Source organism: Epinephelus moara, chromosome 18, assembly GCF_006386435.1.
Source record: "Epinephelus moara isolate mb chromosome 18, YSFRI_EMoa_1.0, whole genome shotgun sequence".
Classification (NCBI taxonomy): Eukaryota; Metazoa; Chordata; class Actinopteri; order Perciformes; family Serranidae; genus Epinephelus; species Epinephelus moara.
Genome location: NC_065523.1, coordinates 19,153,493 through 19,171,375, shown reverse-complemented (window position 1 = coordinate 19,171,375; position 17,883 = coordinate 19,153,493).

Below are 17,883 nucleotides of genomic sequence, written 5' to 3'. Positions count from 1 at the left end.
GCTAGATAGACCTACTCCTGAAAAACTCATGCGCAAGGCTTTTTGTCCCTACGAGGCCACCGTCATTTACCCGACGGGAGGGGTGAGCGAGTGAGCCCTGCAATCTAGAATTTGACCACTGATGTCACTGTTTTCAACCCATTTTACACACTGGCCCTTTAATGCAGTGGTTCCCAACTGGTCCAGATTTCTCCTCAGCCATTAGTTCATGATCCACATAGTTTAATATATTCAGCATCATACTTGTATTTGGCCATGTTGCCGAGCTAGTTTGCTGTCTCTGTCAAGTAGCTGTCCATTACTTGCTCATGCTACAGAAGGGCACAGCACTTCAAAATGAAGGGTATTTTCCATTCCATTCAGAATGGGCCTGTGACACACTGTTGGACCGGGACCCACCAGTTGCAAACCACTGCTTTAAAGGTCTAGTGTGTAGGATTTAGTGGCATCTGGTGGTGAGGTTTCAGAGATGTCATTCCGTTCTCATTCCTAACTTGTCAAATACGGCCGTTTTGTCAGTGATTTGGTGTTAGACAAAAGCACCTTTGCAGCGGTATGAATACACTGCAAGGTGGCATCAATTCATAACGCCACCGAGGAGTGTATCATACTGCTGCAAAAGGTGCATCAGTTTGTAACGCCACCAGACAGTGCCAGTTTGTAATGGCGCTGGTAACAATGTTATATAAGGAGCTGTAGGGCAGGCAGGGGAGATGGATGGGTCCAGCAAACCTTAAACTTTCACCTGGGAGGCCGTTGTTCACTTCCTGTGTGAATGTTAAGCCAAACCATGATGTTTTTTGTTTTTTTTTATCTAAACCTAAACCACATGCTTTTGTAGCACAATGAAATAGACATAAATATGAGGTGTTTTACCGAAGTTTATTTTGAAAAAGACTGTATCCATCTAACGACCAAAAATTGTACATTTCCTGTCAAAACTGAAGTGTATTTTAACATTGTAACAAGTGTAAGTTGACATGGTGTCCAGGAACACCAAGAACTAATGTTGGAGGACATCAAGCCCGTCACAGACATGAAAGTCCCCTGACCAAGGGTGATATTTGACGAGCTGGAATGAGAACGTGTTGGAGATATGGTTGTAAAGGTGTGAGACTTTCAAGGTAGGATAACATTCTCAGAAAATGTCACAGTTGCACGGCACAATGACTCAAGGACTGAAAACAGAAGGGTTTTTTGGGTTGACCAAACGCTTTAAAGTTTAAAAGTCTCCATTTTGAAGATAAATCAAAGTGAGATCCTCCATCCGCTTGCAATTTTTTTCAATACCATAGATAATCAAATGTGCATGGTACGATAACCGTCAATTTTCATACCATGGCATAGCTTGAAACATACATATACCACTGCAGCTGTAGTAGGAGACTGTGACGACCCCTCCCACTCTGCCTGTCAGTTATCTTACTCTGCTATTGAGTTCGCAGATGCTGGGAGTTGGCTGGGAGTTGTTGCTGCATGCTCCTTAGCCTCCATTCTTTGTTTGGTTTGCTGCAGCAGCCAACACACATTACGCCATATTTTCTCTCATCCACACACTTCCTACATGACACACTCACCCAGTTAGTTAATATGTTTATTTATTATTTTTTTAATATATTATTTATTTTGACTGATTTATCTGAGTGTGTAATAGTTTTGCCAATATATCCCCCTAAATCGTACACACTGGACCTTTAAGTAAATTTTGCTGCTAATGCTGAATTCAGGACTTTTACTTTTAGTATTTTTTTCTCTCCTGCTCATCTTTTGTATTTTAATCAATGACAAATGCATCTTAAAAACGTATGTCTCAGAAATTAGGAAGGATAGTGACTTAAATATACTGTAATAGCAGCATATATTTCTTTCCAGCAAAACGAAGAACAAATAAACTTCACAAGTTATCACTTCCTAGCAGTAAATATAATGAGAATATGTTAAATTATAACAGTTTAAATTAAAACTGTAACCCTTCTGGCCTCTGTTATTATCACCTCTCCCACACAGTTGTAACACAAGTGATCATGTAAGAAAACTCCAACAGGGATGCACTTCTGTGGAGGATTCATCTTTGCAATTCTTAGAGGGGTCAAATTAAATAACCAGAACATAAGCACAACATGCAAGATTATTGAATCGTGTTTGTCCAAGGAAAACGTTCAAGAAATTAAAATAGGGTCATTATGATCTGGATCAGAGTTTGATTAACCTTACAACCCTCTTCTCAAATTCACTGTAATCATACGCACAGCACTTTGTTCCACTGTTCATTTAATGCTGCAGCCAGTGTATCAACCATGCACCCTCAGCTATTAATTACTGATCACTTACAAACAGTAACAGATGATGAAGGCGCCCTGACAAGCACAGAGCTACAAAAAAAAAAGCTAGTTGGCTATTTATTTTTAGAGAAACCTTTTTATCTAAAATTATGATTAGTGGAAGGAAGCTCACCATCTGCCACTTGAGAAATCTCACTCTTTTTTTGTTTGATGTTGAATCGTCTTAGCCATGGGAGGCTACTTTTATTTACAATCGTCAGGGGAGTTTTTGCTTTTCTCTCGTCTTTGTGCTTCTTTAAAGTTCCCTATAAATAGTTTGCACAGTCTCCGAAGATGAAACTTCAGAGTTCCTTTAAAGTGAAAACACCACAGCTTTATTAGGACCAGATAAACTCCAGACGATGACATTTTATTTAAACGCTTGATTGTAAAAATAATGAATGACTGCCGAGTAATCCAAACGCGCCACAGTTTGGTTGCTGTTTATACCCTCCACCAGTTGGTGCTCACAATGTGGGGCTGCTCGGTGTCATTAACACCCTCTGAAGCATGAGTCACTATTTTTATATTATTATGAATCATAGTGAAGTTAACAAAACTTTTTTTTATACATCTTGCACAAAAACAACAAAATCAGAATTGAAAAGTAGTCCCAATTACCTCTCATCGTATTTTCAGCTTTTCGTAGTTGCTGAATCTTGGTGTTGATTTGTTCCTTCATTTGTGTCTGTCTGAGTAAGACAGTTATTCTGTATCTCTTACATTACAGCTATTGTTCTTACGCGTGAGGCACCAAGTTTGACATTTCGAGTCTGACAATATATCTGAGTAGATAATGAAAAATACTGTTTACCCCATCTGTTGGGGGTCATGTTTTCGAAACAGAAACACATATTTCAGCAGGACTCCTCTGAGACTACAGCAATCAAACATAAACAAGCGTACATTTCAACGGTTTGTGCTACTGGGCTGCCGCATGACAACTGCATGACTCTTTCAGGCACCTCTTTGCCAAAAACGTAGTGGTGCAAGTTATTCTATGCCAGGCTTTGGGGTGGGAGCAGGTGGGAAGGCGAGAGTGTTGTAATTCTCCTCAGACATGGAGAGAGTCTGATTAAATGCTCACACAGTGGAGAATTTGAATGTAATCCCTCACTGTTAAATTTGAGCAATGCGACTGTCACATGGATCGGCTCAGGTCTGAGACAGTTCCAGGGTGTTGGAGGGGGGTCTGCCCCGAAAGGAGCCCATAAAACATCTGTATGTATACTGTGACATCAGTGTCTTAAGGTGCGGACACACCAAACCCACATCAAAGAAGTAGCGGCGACGAAAGCCAACTGTTGTGTCGTCTATGTCGCCTCACGCCGCCCTGTGTCAGTTGCACTTGAACACACTACACAGACTACATCCGACGGCCAAGTAGCACATACGTTCTGCGCCTGCATGAGAGTGAGAGAGTGGCACATCCTGTCAGCCGAGGGGTTTCCTATCTGTGCAGCCGAGCACCGCAGCACCTCCACGGACTATTACATTCAGACGGTCCCAGTGTTTCCTCCGCAGGTTCCACTTCACTCAGCTGCCCGACAGACCCGCTGCTTCTTCCCACTTTAACCTGGCCTTTACATTTGTTGTAATGAATGAGCCAATATTTTAGCAAGCTAACCAAGCTAATGGCTGGCATCTACCTGTTCGCCAGCGAAAGTGAAAGTGAAAGCAAACTCCAGATTTACTCTCATTTTGAAAACAAACTATGATGTCTCACCTCACTAAACTAACTGACTAACTTCTGCTTGGATGTTGCTACTACCTGGTCGCTACCTTTTTTAAAGTCCTTACCTGGCCTGTATTAGGCTTGGATTGTGTTATGGTATACCAGGGTATTTACAAATCCTGATGGTATGATTTTCAGTACCATCAAAAATACAGATGCTCATCTTTGTATTAAACTCATATAGATGTTGTATTGTGATATATTGTTTGTAGTGCACATCTTGTGCCACTAGAGGTCAGTCTCTACCGGTGGAGCAAGCAGCTGAGCTGACAGATATGGTGACTGGGGATAACGCTAGAGGCCTACAAGCAGTTGGCCAGTGTCGGGGCATAGCCTTGCACACAAATATTGTCATAGAAGGAATACCCCGGTCAACACATTCTCAGCATGTTTCTGTTAGGCCTATGTGTTTCACTAACGTTCTATATGTATTATGAAGAATGTCAGACTGGCCAATCAGTGGCAGAGCTGGGCCCGGAGTTTCGACTGACACAGAACCGGCACGGTGCCGGTTCCCGAACCTAATTAAGTAGGCTACTTACAACGGCATGAAAGACAATCTGATATTCTGTTTGTTGTTGGTTATTTCCTTAAAAACTACGACTTTATTCTCGTAATATTATGACTTAATTCTTGAAATATTACGACTTTAATCTCATTAAATTACGACTTTATTCTCGTAATATTATGACTTTATTCTTGTAATATTATGACTTTATTCTTGAAATATTACGACTTTAATCTCGTTAAATTACGACTTTATCTCATAATATTATGACTTTATTCTCGTAATATTATGACTTTATTCTTGAAATATTACGACTTTAATCTCATTAAATTACGACTTTATTCTCGTAATATTATGACGTAATTCTTGAAATATTACGACTTTAATCTCATTAAATTACGACTTTATTCTCGTAATATTATGACTTTATTCTCGTAATATTATGACTTTATTCTTGAAATATTACGACTTTAATCTCGTTAAATTACGACTTTATCTCATAATAATTCGACTTAATTCTTGAAATATTACGACTTTATTCTCGTAATATTATGACTTTATTCTCATAATATTATGACTTTATTCTCATAATATTATGACTTTATTCTTGAAATATTACGACTTTAATCTCGTTAAATTACGACTTTATCTCATAATATTTCGACTTTATTCTCGTAATATTATGACTTTATTCTTGAAATATTACGACTTTAATCTCATTAAATTACGATTTTATTCTCGTAATATTATGACTTTATTCTCGAAATATTACGACTTTAATATCATAATATTTCGACTTTATTCTCGAAATCTCCGATTTTTTTTTTTCTTCAATGTGGCCCTAATACTCCGTTGTAAGTGGGTCATAGGTGATGATTGAAAGATATTAATTTCTATCATTCTATACATTGTTTTTTAGGAAATCCTGCATAGTATGCCTTTAAGTACATTGACATTTTTCTAAAAGGCTGTATATACACTTTTTAAGATGGCTAAAGATGGGGCATTTTCTCCCTGTTGTATTCTTTAAAGTAGGTCGTCTAAAGCTTTATAATCAGTTATATATGAAGTTAGCGTTTTAAAAGAGTGTCAGCAGCAGTGTGACAATAAACTATAGAGGTTTTGATGTTGCTTCTTAAAAGTGGAAAAAGCTGCATACTCATACTTAAACTTTTCTGTGACAAAAGTTTTGATCTACAATTGAATTGCTCCTGTTACATCTGTTCTGTCTGCCCGTGTTCTTTTTTTAAGTCCAGTCTGGTCTAATCCTGCTTATTAGGGCTCTATATTTATCTGTTCCTTTTCAGCAATTGCTTCTACATGTCATTTTAACATCAGTTCTTTGAACAGGTTGAAAGGAATCAGATTTCAATACTCTCCAGAATATTTTCACTTGACAAGTAAAATCACATTTTCTTCCTCCAATATAAATACATAATCCTGCTATCCAAGACATAATGTATAATTATCTGATTTCTGTGAACAGCACCATGAGGATTTCACTAAAGATCAAAGTAATAATAAAACAAGTAAAATGTGTTGTAAATCCTTAGATAATCACCCACAAAAATGCTTTAATTTATGTCAAAACATAAATATCCAACATAAATATAAGGGTTTTATCTAATAGCTGCCAATATTTCTCTGGGGAAGTCTTGCTGTTAGCACGCTGACCTTTCCCATTCAGAAATATCAGCGTTCATCGCTGCATCATGCTCTATTTTCCCAATGTTTGAAAGGGGGCTTTAGGAGGACACTTCATGATAAAATGTTGTTGAGTTATGTAAGCTACTTTGCCTTCATTAGGTGTTATTTTGATCATCAGATAACATACTGCCATTTACTTAAATCTGTGACTAATTCGACATTTAAGTCATTTTTACAATAAAAGTGACCCATATTTGTTGTATTCAAGATTTAGGTCACAACAGTTCAATGTTTACAGCTACAGTTCAACAGAGTTAATATGGAAAATGCTTGAAAAGTACTATAAAGGAGAATTATCATGCAGTCGTTTGTCATGTGAGCCCAGTGTTACGACCTCTGCTCACAGCTGGAGGAGTTACTCATGATGCTGTGGCTTGAAGCTCTGCCTCACAGTGACACACAAAAATAGACAAGACCTTCTGCTTTGTATTTCTTAACTGTGGCTTCTTTTCATCCTCAGGTTCTCTTGATACTGTATGTACTGCTCATTGTTCTGAAACGAGGCAAGGTGGAGGAGGACTCTTAGAGGCAGAACACTTTGTTATCAAGCCAGAGAAAAGGGTACGGTCTTCTTGCACAGTAAGGACTGATTGGAACCATTAGGGTAGACTTCACCGAATTCTTGTCATCAAAGTGAGGTTGCAGCCAGCTGAGACTCCAGAACGTGCCAAGAAATAGCCCCCACATAAAACCACAGTGTGTTGTACAGATTATATAAACAAGGTATAACATTTTAATTATTGAGCTGTAGAAGTACCGAAAGATGATTTTATTACCTGTAGGCAGTGCAAGGCTAACTGTTCCCCATGTTTCCACTCTTTATGCTAAGCTGTCTGGTCTGGCGGTCTGTTTGGCAGTAGCCTTGTATTTCCCATACAGAGTTGAGAGTGGTAACATCTTATCATCTAACTCTTGGCAAGAAAGTGAATAAGCAGAAAATATCCAATTATTGATATCTTAACAGTGTGGAGCTTTATGTTGCATGGATCAAACTAAATTGTAAGTTGATTAAAACAGATACAGGCTCTGCTGCAACTTTGCAGGTGCAACGTTTGAAAAGGTTTCCCTGTCTCACCCTACTGTTGCTGTAAAGCAGGATAGGTCTTTATTCACTGTTCCAATCATGAAGAAATAGCCTGGAAATCCAGACTCAAATCTAGAAAGATTTTGAGTCTGGCCCTCACCGATACACCCTTCCTACCCAGGGGGCGGCACTAACTGAGGCGTATTAAATGCCGCCGGAGGCAATTGATAGCTCAATAGCCAGAGAGCAAAAAACAAGGACCATCTGGATTTCCAGGTTAGAATAGAAAGGCAGCATGTGTACATTCAGTAGGCTATATCTTCAGTAGCTAGCTAGCTAACCCTACACTTTTCAGGGTTTGATTTTGGTTTTGGAACAGGGAAGAAACGTATATCTTTTTCCAACCTCTGCAGGTAACAACTATCATTATTACATGTGCTCCATGCACAGAGTTCAGCTCAAAATCCACAAAACCAGGCTGAAAATGAAGAAAATTCCAAATGCATGAGAGTTTATGGAGCACAGCCGTGTAGTTGTCAAACCCTTGTTTGTGCTGGCCAGTGCTACACTTTGATTGGTCAGTCTAGTCTGCATTTGAAGGGCGGGACTAAGGGAAGGGTCATTTGAGTAGCGTTTTTAGTGCTTCTTTCAGTGTAATTTGTCTAAGGATTCAGAGATGCTTCACAAATATGTGCCCAGGCCTCCATACTCAAGTTTTCCTCCTTCCTCCTTCCTAGCAGTTTCTGAGGACAAGTCATATTGGGTCAAATAGGTTATAAGCCCTCCTTTTGGGCTTTTGGGCTCAGAGTAAGCCTTGGTGAACAGCCAGTGCGCTTGTGTTTATTTTATTTTTGCCCTAGTTACAGCAGATACTACGGGGAAAAATGACATCCAACTATTCTGGCCAAACTTTGAGGGCTGCTCCATAAAGTGAAGCTGACAGTACGCCACTGTATGAGATATCAGGGGTTTGTGGTACCTCCAAAATCAGACCAGAGATTGACACCGTGCGACTGGTTTTATTAATGTAGAATGACAGTGAAGGATTGGCCTGCAAGATGGAGCGACACACTTTTCCATGACTAAAGATAGCTGAGAACACTGAGACTTGGTGAGATATGCAACATCTCAAACGCATCAAGCTGAGCCTTTAAGTGATTTGTAGTCAGAGTAGAGGCCAGTCAGTGGTGACTGTACGTCCGTGTTCAATCGCTGCCTCTCAGTGTCTGACATTTTTCCCTTTGTCTTCTTGTTCATTTTCCACACAATCAAGACGCTGAGGAGTGCAGAGAAATGTTGTCATGGTAACAGAAAAAAATAGCCAGGATGACCATGAGTGAGACAGACCTGATAACACACTGTACTGTGCAAAGTATTTCATGACCCGATGCTGCAGCTGCAGGATATTACTTTGAGATTTCCTGCAGATGAAAAAGATGCTGAAGTGAGACAGTAGTATGAGCTTCAAGGTCACAACTCTATTGGATATTGGCTTTTTGAAGATTATCGCTGCCCTGAGATGTGTTGTTAATAAATTTCAATTTTGCTCAAGCAGTTAAATGCCTGTTTGGCAAGGCAACATAATTCTGAGCTTGGTTCGTCTTCACTGAAGTCGCTGCTGTCAAAGTGGCCTATTTCCCAAATCGCTTATTTCTTCTTGTGTTTCCAATGTGTCTTCTGGAAATTGAGTTCAAACTGGCTGAGGAAAAAAAATGCATAACTTGGTTTTTGTGTGGTCCAAACCAATCACTAAAGGGACTGGCAGCTCACAATGGTCCAAAGCATTTTTCAGATTTATCACTGATAGCTTTCTATGGCCGAGACAAACTTTGGAAATTGAGCGTGTAAAATTTGAGTGTCTTTTCAAAGCAGAAAGAAGCTGAACGAAATCTGATTAGTTAGGCGCCCAACTGCGAGGCTTTGAGATGACGTGGACTTTTGTAGTTCGATGATGCACGGTCTAGTCATGAGAAAGAGGATCTTTTGAAAACGTACTCATATAGCAGGAGTAGCACAGAACTTTGAAGTATTTAATGCATGTTGTCAGAAGCAGATTAGTGTTTAACCTGTCATGATGTTTCAGATGCTGTAATTGGTATATTTCTCACTCTCTCTTCAGCTCTTTAAAAATGTTATTGTCACACAAACCAAAGCCTCGGTCACTCCCAGTCCTATTAGGAGGCTGCTCTGTCCAACAGTTGAACTTTGCTGAAGTATTCACTGACATACCTGCAGGTTTGTCTTATTATTCTGACAATGACGAGTAAGAAAGACTTCATAGTATCTGACTCCTCTATAGCTGGAAATAGCCACCGGAAAGACTTCAAACTCCTCCTGAGTTTAAAGCTGTTGTTAAAAAGAGTGTGAGTGTGAGAAACTTGTTATTTTTGTAAAAATGGCTATTTTAGAAACATGTCTGTTCTCTCCTCTTCAGTTATTTAGTGTTTTATCTGTACGTTGATGTATTTCTGCTACTGTGGTCAAATCTCTCACAGAAAAGACATCAGTGATGCAAACAGGACAAGTCTCAGACACACTAATAATAACAGCAAAGCGTATTGACAGAGAGCTTTGCAGAAAATACTCACTAATCACATATCAATCATGTTTGATTTCTCTTTTTAACATTTAACAAATTATACTGTAAAGACTGTAAGGTGGTTGAGAATGACTGAGCTAAGATCCTGTCAGACTTCCAGATGCAGACTGACAAACTGGTGATGGCTAACCAACTGGACATGGTGTCAATCGACAAACAACAGAAGAAGGCAGTGGTGATAGATGTAGCAATCCCGAGCGACAGCAACATCAGGAAGAAGGAACACGAAAAGCGCAAAAAATACCAAGGGCTGAAAGAGGAGCAAGGAAAGATGTAGGGAGTAAAGGCAACAGTGGTGCCAGAGGTAATCGGAGCACTCCAGGCTGTGACCCACAAACTGGGAGAGTGGCTACAGCATATTCCAGGTACAACATCTGAGGTGTCTGTCCAGAAGAGCGTAATCCTAGGAACAGCTAAGATACGGCGCAGAACTCTCAAACTCCCAGGCCTCTGGTAGAGGACCCAAGCTTGAGGAAGACACACCACCATGAGCAACTGAGCAGCAGTTTTGTTTGAGAGGAATTAAATGCCTGTCCCGTATAGACGCCTGTCCAAAATATAGGCCCTTTGATTTCAGTGATTTGAGCATATAATGGCCGGGGCTATTAAAGCAACTTTTACCTTTGTTGCATTTCACACAGCACTTAGAAAAAATTTGAACATCCACAACTCCCGCCTTCCTCCAAAGTCCCATCCCCCTCCTCCTGCAAATACACGGAAGAGGAGAGCGAGTGTAACGTTACAACCAAGACAGTCAAACGCAACCCCAGAGTTTTAAAACTCAACTGGAGTCAGTGATGACTGATGAGTTTTAGAATAAGGTTACAGTGCTAATATTAGATAGTAGCGTTAACCTTACTAGTAAGTGGAAACACACAAGGGAGATAACGTTAATGTTTCAGAGGCTACGCTACAGTAGGCTAAGGTTAGCCATTAGCAACTGGATGCTGTGTTGTCATATAACATTATAGCCTATGTTACATTAGAGGCAAACTAAAAATACCTGTCCAGCAGAAACTGTGCAACCATCTCGTCCCTTTTTAGCTCAGGATAAAGCTGCATCAGTGTTCGCCATCGCTCGAAAGCAGAGCCGATGTTGACCCGAATTTTGGCTCTTCCAGCATCGAGTTCTCTCTTAGTGTTAGCTTTTTCTGCAATATTCTTTCTTTTGCTAACTGATATCCCTGTTGGAGCGGCTGGAGGTGGAAGCAGTGGTCTACAATTGTCTGTCATGTGAGTTTATATCCACAAGCATCCCTGTTACTAGTTTATATCCACATATCGTTACTGGCCTATTTGGCCTTTTATACACATTATGTAGCAGATACATTTCAACAATGCTGTGGTTAATATGTTTTTAGTTTAAGGCACAAAAACCACTTTGTTATGGTTTGGGAAGGTTTGATGTCTTGTTAAAAAAGTAATGCTTTTCGTGGCACTACCTTCGCTGGGGTAACACAGACGGGTCGCTACTATACACCCAGTCTTGGATCCTCTAAAACCAATGCAAACACAGCAATGACTCACCAAAACACAAAAGGTTTTGTTGTTTGTTTGTCGCGAAGAGTGGTCTGCAGCTTTGCAGCTGTCTAGGTGACGAGCCATTCACCATCCCCTCCACCTCCTGATGACAAAATTATCACATCATTACACTTTACAAACTTTATGATACAGATGGAACATACAAATGTAACATATTCATGGTTTGCAGAAATGTACAATGTACAATGTACAATGGCGACTGGACTGATACATAAGAAGTAGCATATGGATTACAAATGCGTGAGGAGTAACATGGAATTAAAACAAAAAGAACAGCACCAAGGTGGCAACAGAGATAATTTTATTAGTCCCCTCTTCTTCTCACAAACTGCAAGATTCAACAGCTGCCCAGCAGTAGTCAGAGAAGAAGCCTTACAAGAAAAGTGCATGTAACGTCAGGTCATCCTGCTCCACGGAGAGCACTGGAAGCAGTGATGCCTGACAGTAGATACCTAACAGCCCATTCAGGACCCCTTCAGAGGCTCCTTTCATTTTCCTCTGTCAGCTGCGGAGCAACAGGGTGACTGCGTCGCTCCAAGTTGGCCAGCTTCATGCCAGAGTCTCTAGTGGAATGCCAGGCTCATTATAGCAGGATGAGAGTTCACTTCTTCTCTAACTGTGTGAGCTTCACAGGGGATAATGAGCCTGCTGACCACTGGGAGTAAATGCTTGTCTGGCTGCTTCAGTTTGGCTACGTCTAGCGGGGCAGATTCGCTCCTCGCTGTTTCCCCTCGTGCTCTCCTGAATTCGATTATCGTATTTTATGGTGCGTGTCAAATTGCAAATCGCACTCAGTCTTGGACCCTATCAGCTAACGTCTGACAGTGATAAGCCTCTGAGGGTAACTGCCAATGATTCAGGAGATCTAGTGTAAGCAGGGGCTATCCCAAGACCAAGACTTCCATTTAGTGCACTGGTCATTGTTTACACTTTGATTAGCAACTTGAGACAGATCCAGATAACATTTGGGCTAATCTCTATAAACAGATATCTGCATATGAATGCAGATAAATTAGAAAAAAAGGTAATAAAAAGCTAAATCATCAGCCAACTGGATCCTGAGACTGCATGTCAGCCAGCGCACTCAGAATTATGAAAACAAGCGGTCAGAGCTGAGGATCCTCCAACACAGCTGTCAGTCATGTCAGTCACTGCTCATGAACACAAAGCAGTGCTGATCAAATATGAATCAAGCTGATGCTACTGCATTGCCTATTTCTTGCCTCTGATGTTTTCAGAAACATATTTTAGTGTACTGTTGAGCTGTAAAATGAGAAGTCCAAACAAACACGCTCAACCCTCAGAAGTATGAATGGGTGCTGAATCCTCAAAAAAAAATGTAAAAAATTTGTGTACAAAAGGTACAGGACAGCACTCCAATTATAGTGTTTATTGCCACACGAACACGAACACAAGCTGTAAAATGAAAAATCTGCTCCGGCCAGTGGACGGCACTTTGTGTTGGCTCAACTGTTGTCAGCATGGTGACCGGGCAACAAACTTTGAGCAGCTGGGGCTGCAACTCACTGCTACTTTGACATGCAATCTGAAAGACACGGGGATCAAACAACTGATCTTCCAGTTGTTGGACAAGCCTCTCTACCTCCTGAGCCATTGCCGCCCCACGTGATTAACAGCTCGTCTCTCTGAAAATGGCCAAGGACTCCTGTCATGAGCAAAATTTTCTAAAGCCTGAAAACAGAGCCACGCAGAGGTGCAAAAGTCTAGTGTTCTCTCAGACCACTCAAGTGACAATATGCTAAGTTTATTATGGGGCTTTTGCAAAATTAAATTGACAACCTGAGCTCTAACTTGCTAGTCTTATAGCTTTCAAGTATGTACTGTATGTCATATGTGACTGTCACAATACGACAGTTTATTCTCCTGAGACCCGAACTTTTGTTTGGTATGCATTTTTAATTTCTCCTAGCTATTTGGGATCAGTAGGACCTGATAAGTATAAAAACCTTAATGTTGTCAATGATAGTTAAGTCCCAATGTCCTCAAACGAGACGACAATTCAGATTCAGATTCAGATTCAGAATACTTTATTAATCCCCGGGGGGAAATTGTTTCAAAAAGTCCAAATTTCTGTGAATGCGTACTTAACAGTGTTTTAGCTTGTTAATGTTGCTAAAATTGGTCAAATTTGTTGCCATATCAAACTACAAACATTATAATCATAAATAAACAAGTTTCAGCCATTAAATGTGATCAGGTTTTGGACCTTATCCACTTTTGTGTCGGGATCGGCTGCAGACTGACTTGGCAGAGATGGCTGCTATCTTGTTTTTACATGGATTAGTGTATTGTGCTCTCACTACCACTAGATGGCACATAAAAGTGTCCATGAACAAGGACAACACATCTAAGTAACATAGAATAAAGTATAAGGTCAAGTAAACTCAAAATGTGATGTCCACATATGAGGACACAGGGTCTCGGGATGATATAATACCTTGATTGCATGTAATTTGATTACAGTGTAGTTTGTCTTATAGCAAAAGTTTGACATTTTGGGGAATATGCATATTCACTTTCTAACAGGGAGATTAAATGATTGATACCACTCTCATAACTAGTACAGCCAGCATCCCGTCATCTCAGCTTAGAATTAAAAGTGGAAACAGGGAAACAGCTCGTCTAGCTCTGAAGTCTCACTGTCTAAAACACTGGCCTACAAGCACCTTGAAAGCTCCATAATGTTTTGGTTAAAACCGTAGTGCTAAAAGGACATTCGCTGTTTTACAGGTGGTTATGTGCTGAACTGTTTCTTGGCTCTAAGCAGCAGAAACTCCAGAAAGTCACTGGTAGCAGCCAAGATATAGTCGGTCACATGTAACAACCTCTTTCTTTACAGATTAAACAAACAAGATATAATGTGTTAGCTGTTTTCCTATTTCCTAAGCTAAGCTAATGGGTTGCTGGCTGTTGCTTCATATTAAGGCTAACGGACAGATGTGAGAGTGGAATGAATCTTGTCATCTAACTCTCCAATACAAAGTGAATAATAATTGTATTTCAAAAAAGTCAAACTATTCCTTTAAACACTATGAAATACAGTGAAAGAAGGAGACTTGCACACTTTGTTATCGTATTAGTACATTACAGGGAGACAGATGATGGGAATGGCTTACTGGATTCAAACCTGTGACATCAAAGTAACAGTTTTTGTTGTTTGCCCTAAACCACTAACCCAGGACACCCTGCTGCCACCCATTTAAAAGTTCAGCAGAACAAAAAGATGTACAATCATAGCTTTACTGTGGAGAATTTTTCTTCCATTTCAAGAATCACCGCTTTAGGTGGCTATTTTCAGATGTCATTGAGTATTCACCTTGCCTTTCAAAAACACTCTTGCTGCAGGCGATGCATTATGTGTGAGAGACCCAGATATGTGGGTCTGTGGGGGGGCCGTAATGCTTTTGGTGCTGGGAACATTAGCTGCTCGGAGGGGGAAAAAAAAACTGTGGACCTGCCACAGCAGAGATATCCAGAATTGGGCTGCCAGCCTTGGCACACATCCCAGAGAATTGTGACTCAACTGTAGCACTGATGTTTGAATGTCCGTCCAGTCCGCTCCCAGGTGAGCCAACCCACAAAATGCCCATTACTATTTTTACATAGCTTGTGGCTTCTTTGATTATTTTAGTGGTTTTTAAAAGCACAAACATAACGGGCAAAGTCATGCTCAAAACATTTTGATATGAAAAGAAAACAATATTGTCACAGGAAAAAAATAAAAAAAATAAAGAAGAGGAGCTGCATTGCTCAAGGGACCGAGATGTTTATGAGTCACAATTGCAAGCTGAGTGATAATAAACTCACAACTTTCATGTAAACAATTAAAGTAAAGAAAAATAACAGAAAAAATATTTAGTAACTAAATCAGCAAAAAACATAGAAATATGTTATAATTCCATAATGATAATAATATATTGTATTTATTTAGTACTATTTGGGATACTCAAATATGCTGTACAGAGGAGAACAACAACAGCAATAAAAAAACAATAAAAATTAAAATAAAAAATAAAAAAATTGTGAAAAAAATATTAGTAATAATAATAATACAGTACTAATGCCAGGAGCAAAACAATAACAATAAACAATAAATTATTTAGGAACTAAATCAGCAGAAAACATAGACATATGTTACAATTCCATAATAATAATAATAATAATAATAATACATTAGGTTAATTTAGCGCTTTTCAGGATACTCTAGGATGCTAAACTAAATAAATAAATAAAAAAAATAGAAAAGAAAGAAAAAATAAATCAGCAAAAAATAGAAATATGTATTAATAATAATAATAATAATAATAATAATGATAATACAGTACTAAGCCTAGGAGCAAAACAATAACAATAATTTTTAAATAAACTATAAACTGAGATTCTCATTGACAAAATGTTTAATATTTGCATATTCCACTGTGGTTGGCCTCTACTACTTAACTGTGTTGATAATGTGACCTTGACTGCTGTCCTGTTAGAGTCTACTGTGTGCTGCTCAGGAGAAGTGGAGACCTCAGTCTAGAAGAGTGAAGAGGACATCAGTAAGAGCTTTAGCTGCACGGGTCTCCTGTGCAATGTAATATGAAACACTATTCTTCGATCAGGCCTATTTTCAGCCCACACATTTTACTGGAGCAAAGCTGATCTCCCTGACATGCACTCTGGGAGGATTGGCAGGAGTGCACAATCTCTCTCTGTGTGTCTCTCGAACACACACAGATACACACACACACATAGAGCAGACACTTGACTGGGTTACTCAAATGAAATTGGGGCTAAATTTGACCTTTGAGGGAAAGTCTCAGGTCTGCCCTGCCCATCATCTTCTGCAATTGTGAAATCATCCAGTCACACAAACTCACAATGAGCTGATATGCTCTGTGTTTATTTCTCTCCTTGTCCTCTCAGTTTGCATAATCAGTGGAAGTAACAGTTTGAGGACAATCATGAGATAAAAATTGCCTCTGCATCTTTCATAAATCAAGAATGTACATTGTCGTGTCGAGTTAAAGTACATTAGCTTGTTTTAATGAGCTGGTGATGCTGCCACTACATTTCAAAGCACGGTTTGGGAATATTTTGACAACATGATCAAGCTGCCCAATTTGTGTGAGGGCCAGAAGACTTTTCCATTTATGGCAAATTGTGCTTTTATTTGCCTGAGCTCCTGTCAGAGCTGTACGTCACCGCGCCCGGGATGGACATTTATTGCTGCTGTTCACTTTCTCTCTGCAAATTTACTTTGCTGAAGTCGTAAATCTCTCCACGCTGTTCCGTCTGCCCAATGTTTTCACAGCTTTATTGCTTAAGCCGTTTGGTGGAGTTGAATTGAAAGTGACAACTGTCGGCATCAAGGCTATAAATTTTGTTTTTATGGAACTTGTTTTCTTACAGTCTCACATTTATTTGCTATCACACTCAAGCAACATATGCAAATTTTAAAAAGCAAAACAAAACTGGTAATCAAACATAAGTCTTTCTGTAACTATAAATTACAAACTCATTATCAGTTTTATTCCATTTTGTTTAACTGTAATATAACCTGACGTACTAAAGATGATATATCTGTTTTTAGCCATATAAAGATTCACCCATTTTGAACATTATCACTTGATTGACTGGTTGTTAAAAAGAGGCTACATCTAAAAGCAGCTTCAAAAGGCTGTTATCAGTCCATCAAATGGGCGTTATCACTTGTCATCTGGAGCAGTTTCATTAGGTTTACTTTTGCTTTCATTAGGTCTAGACACTAGTAATATTAGATTAGGCTTTATGGATCATGGTTTGTGTTAAAATAAGTATTTTTATTACATAATGTGACGTGTTGAACTTGAGTACATCAGTTAAAAAAAGTCAATGTTGATTTTGGGTCCTACACAGGACACAAACCCCAGTCTCCTGGGCAACACATTCTCACTCTGACCTCGTCACATATCGTCGTTTGGTCATGGATTTTCCACGTCCACATATTTTAGCACTCTTAATTTTGTTGTGTTTTTTAATGATACAATGACAATAAAAGGCATTCTGATCCTGAGTCTGAATCAGTAAGACAACTCAACAAGGAGATCATTTGCAGAATAATTTCTACACTTTCAAAAGTGAACTTGAATCTGGGCACCAGTGCACTCACCTGGACAAAACAGAGCAGCATAACATCATTTGATACCCTTTTTAATTGAAACTTTAATCAATTGATGGAATACTTTGATAATTGATTCATCGTTAAAGTAATTTTTAAAGCAAAAATGCCAAAATGATTGAGTTCTACAATTATCACGTTGGCCTCTGGGTAATATAATTGACTATTTTTGACTGATTTATCAAGAAAAGAAATGGCAAAATGATTGATACTAAAAAAGAATGGTTAGCTGCAGGCCTACTTTTGATTACAGTTGTTTGTGCTGATGTTAATATACATTTGTA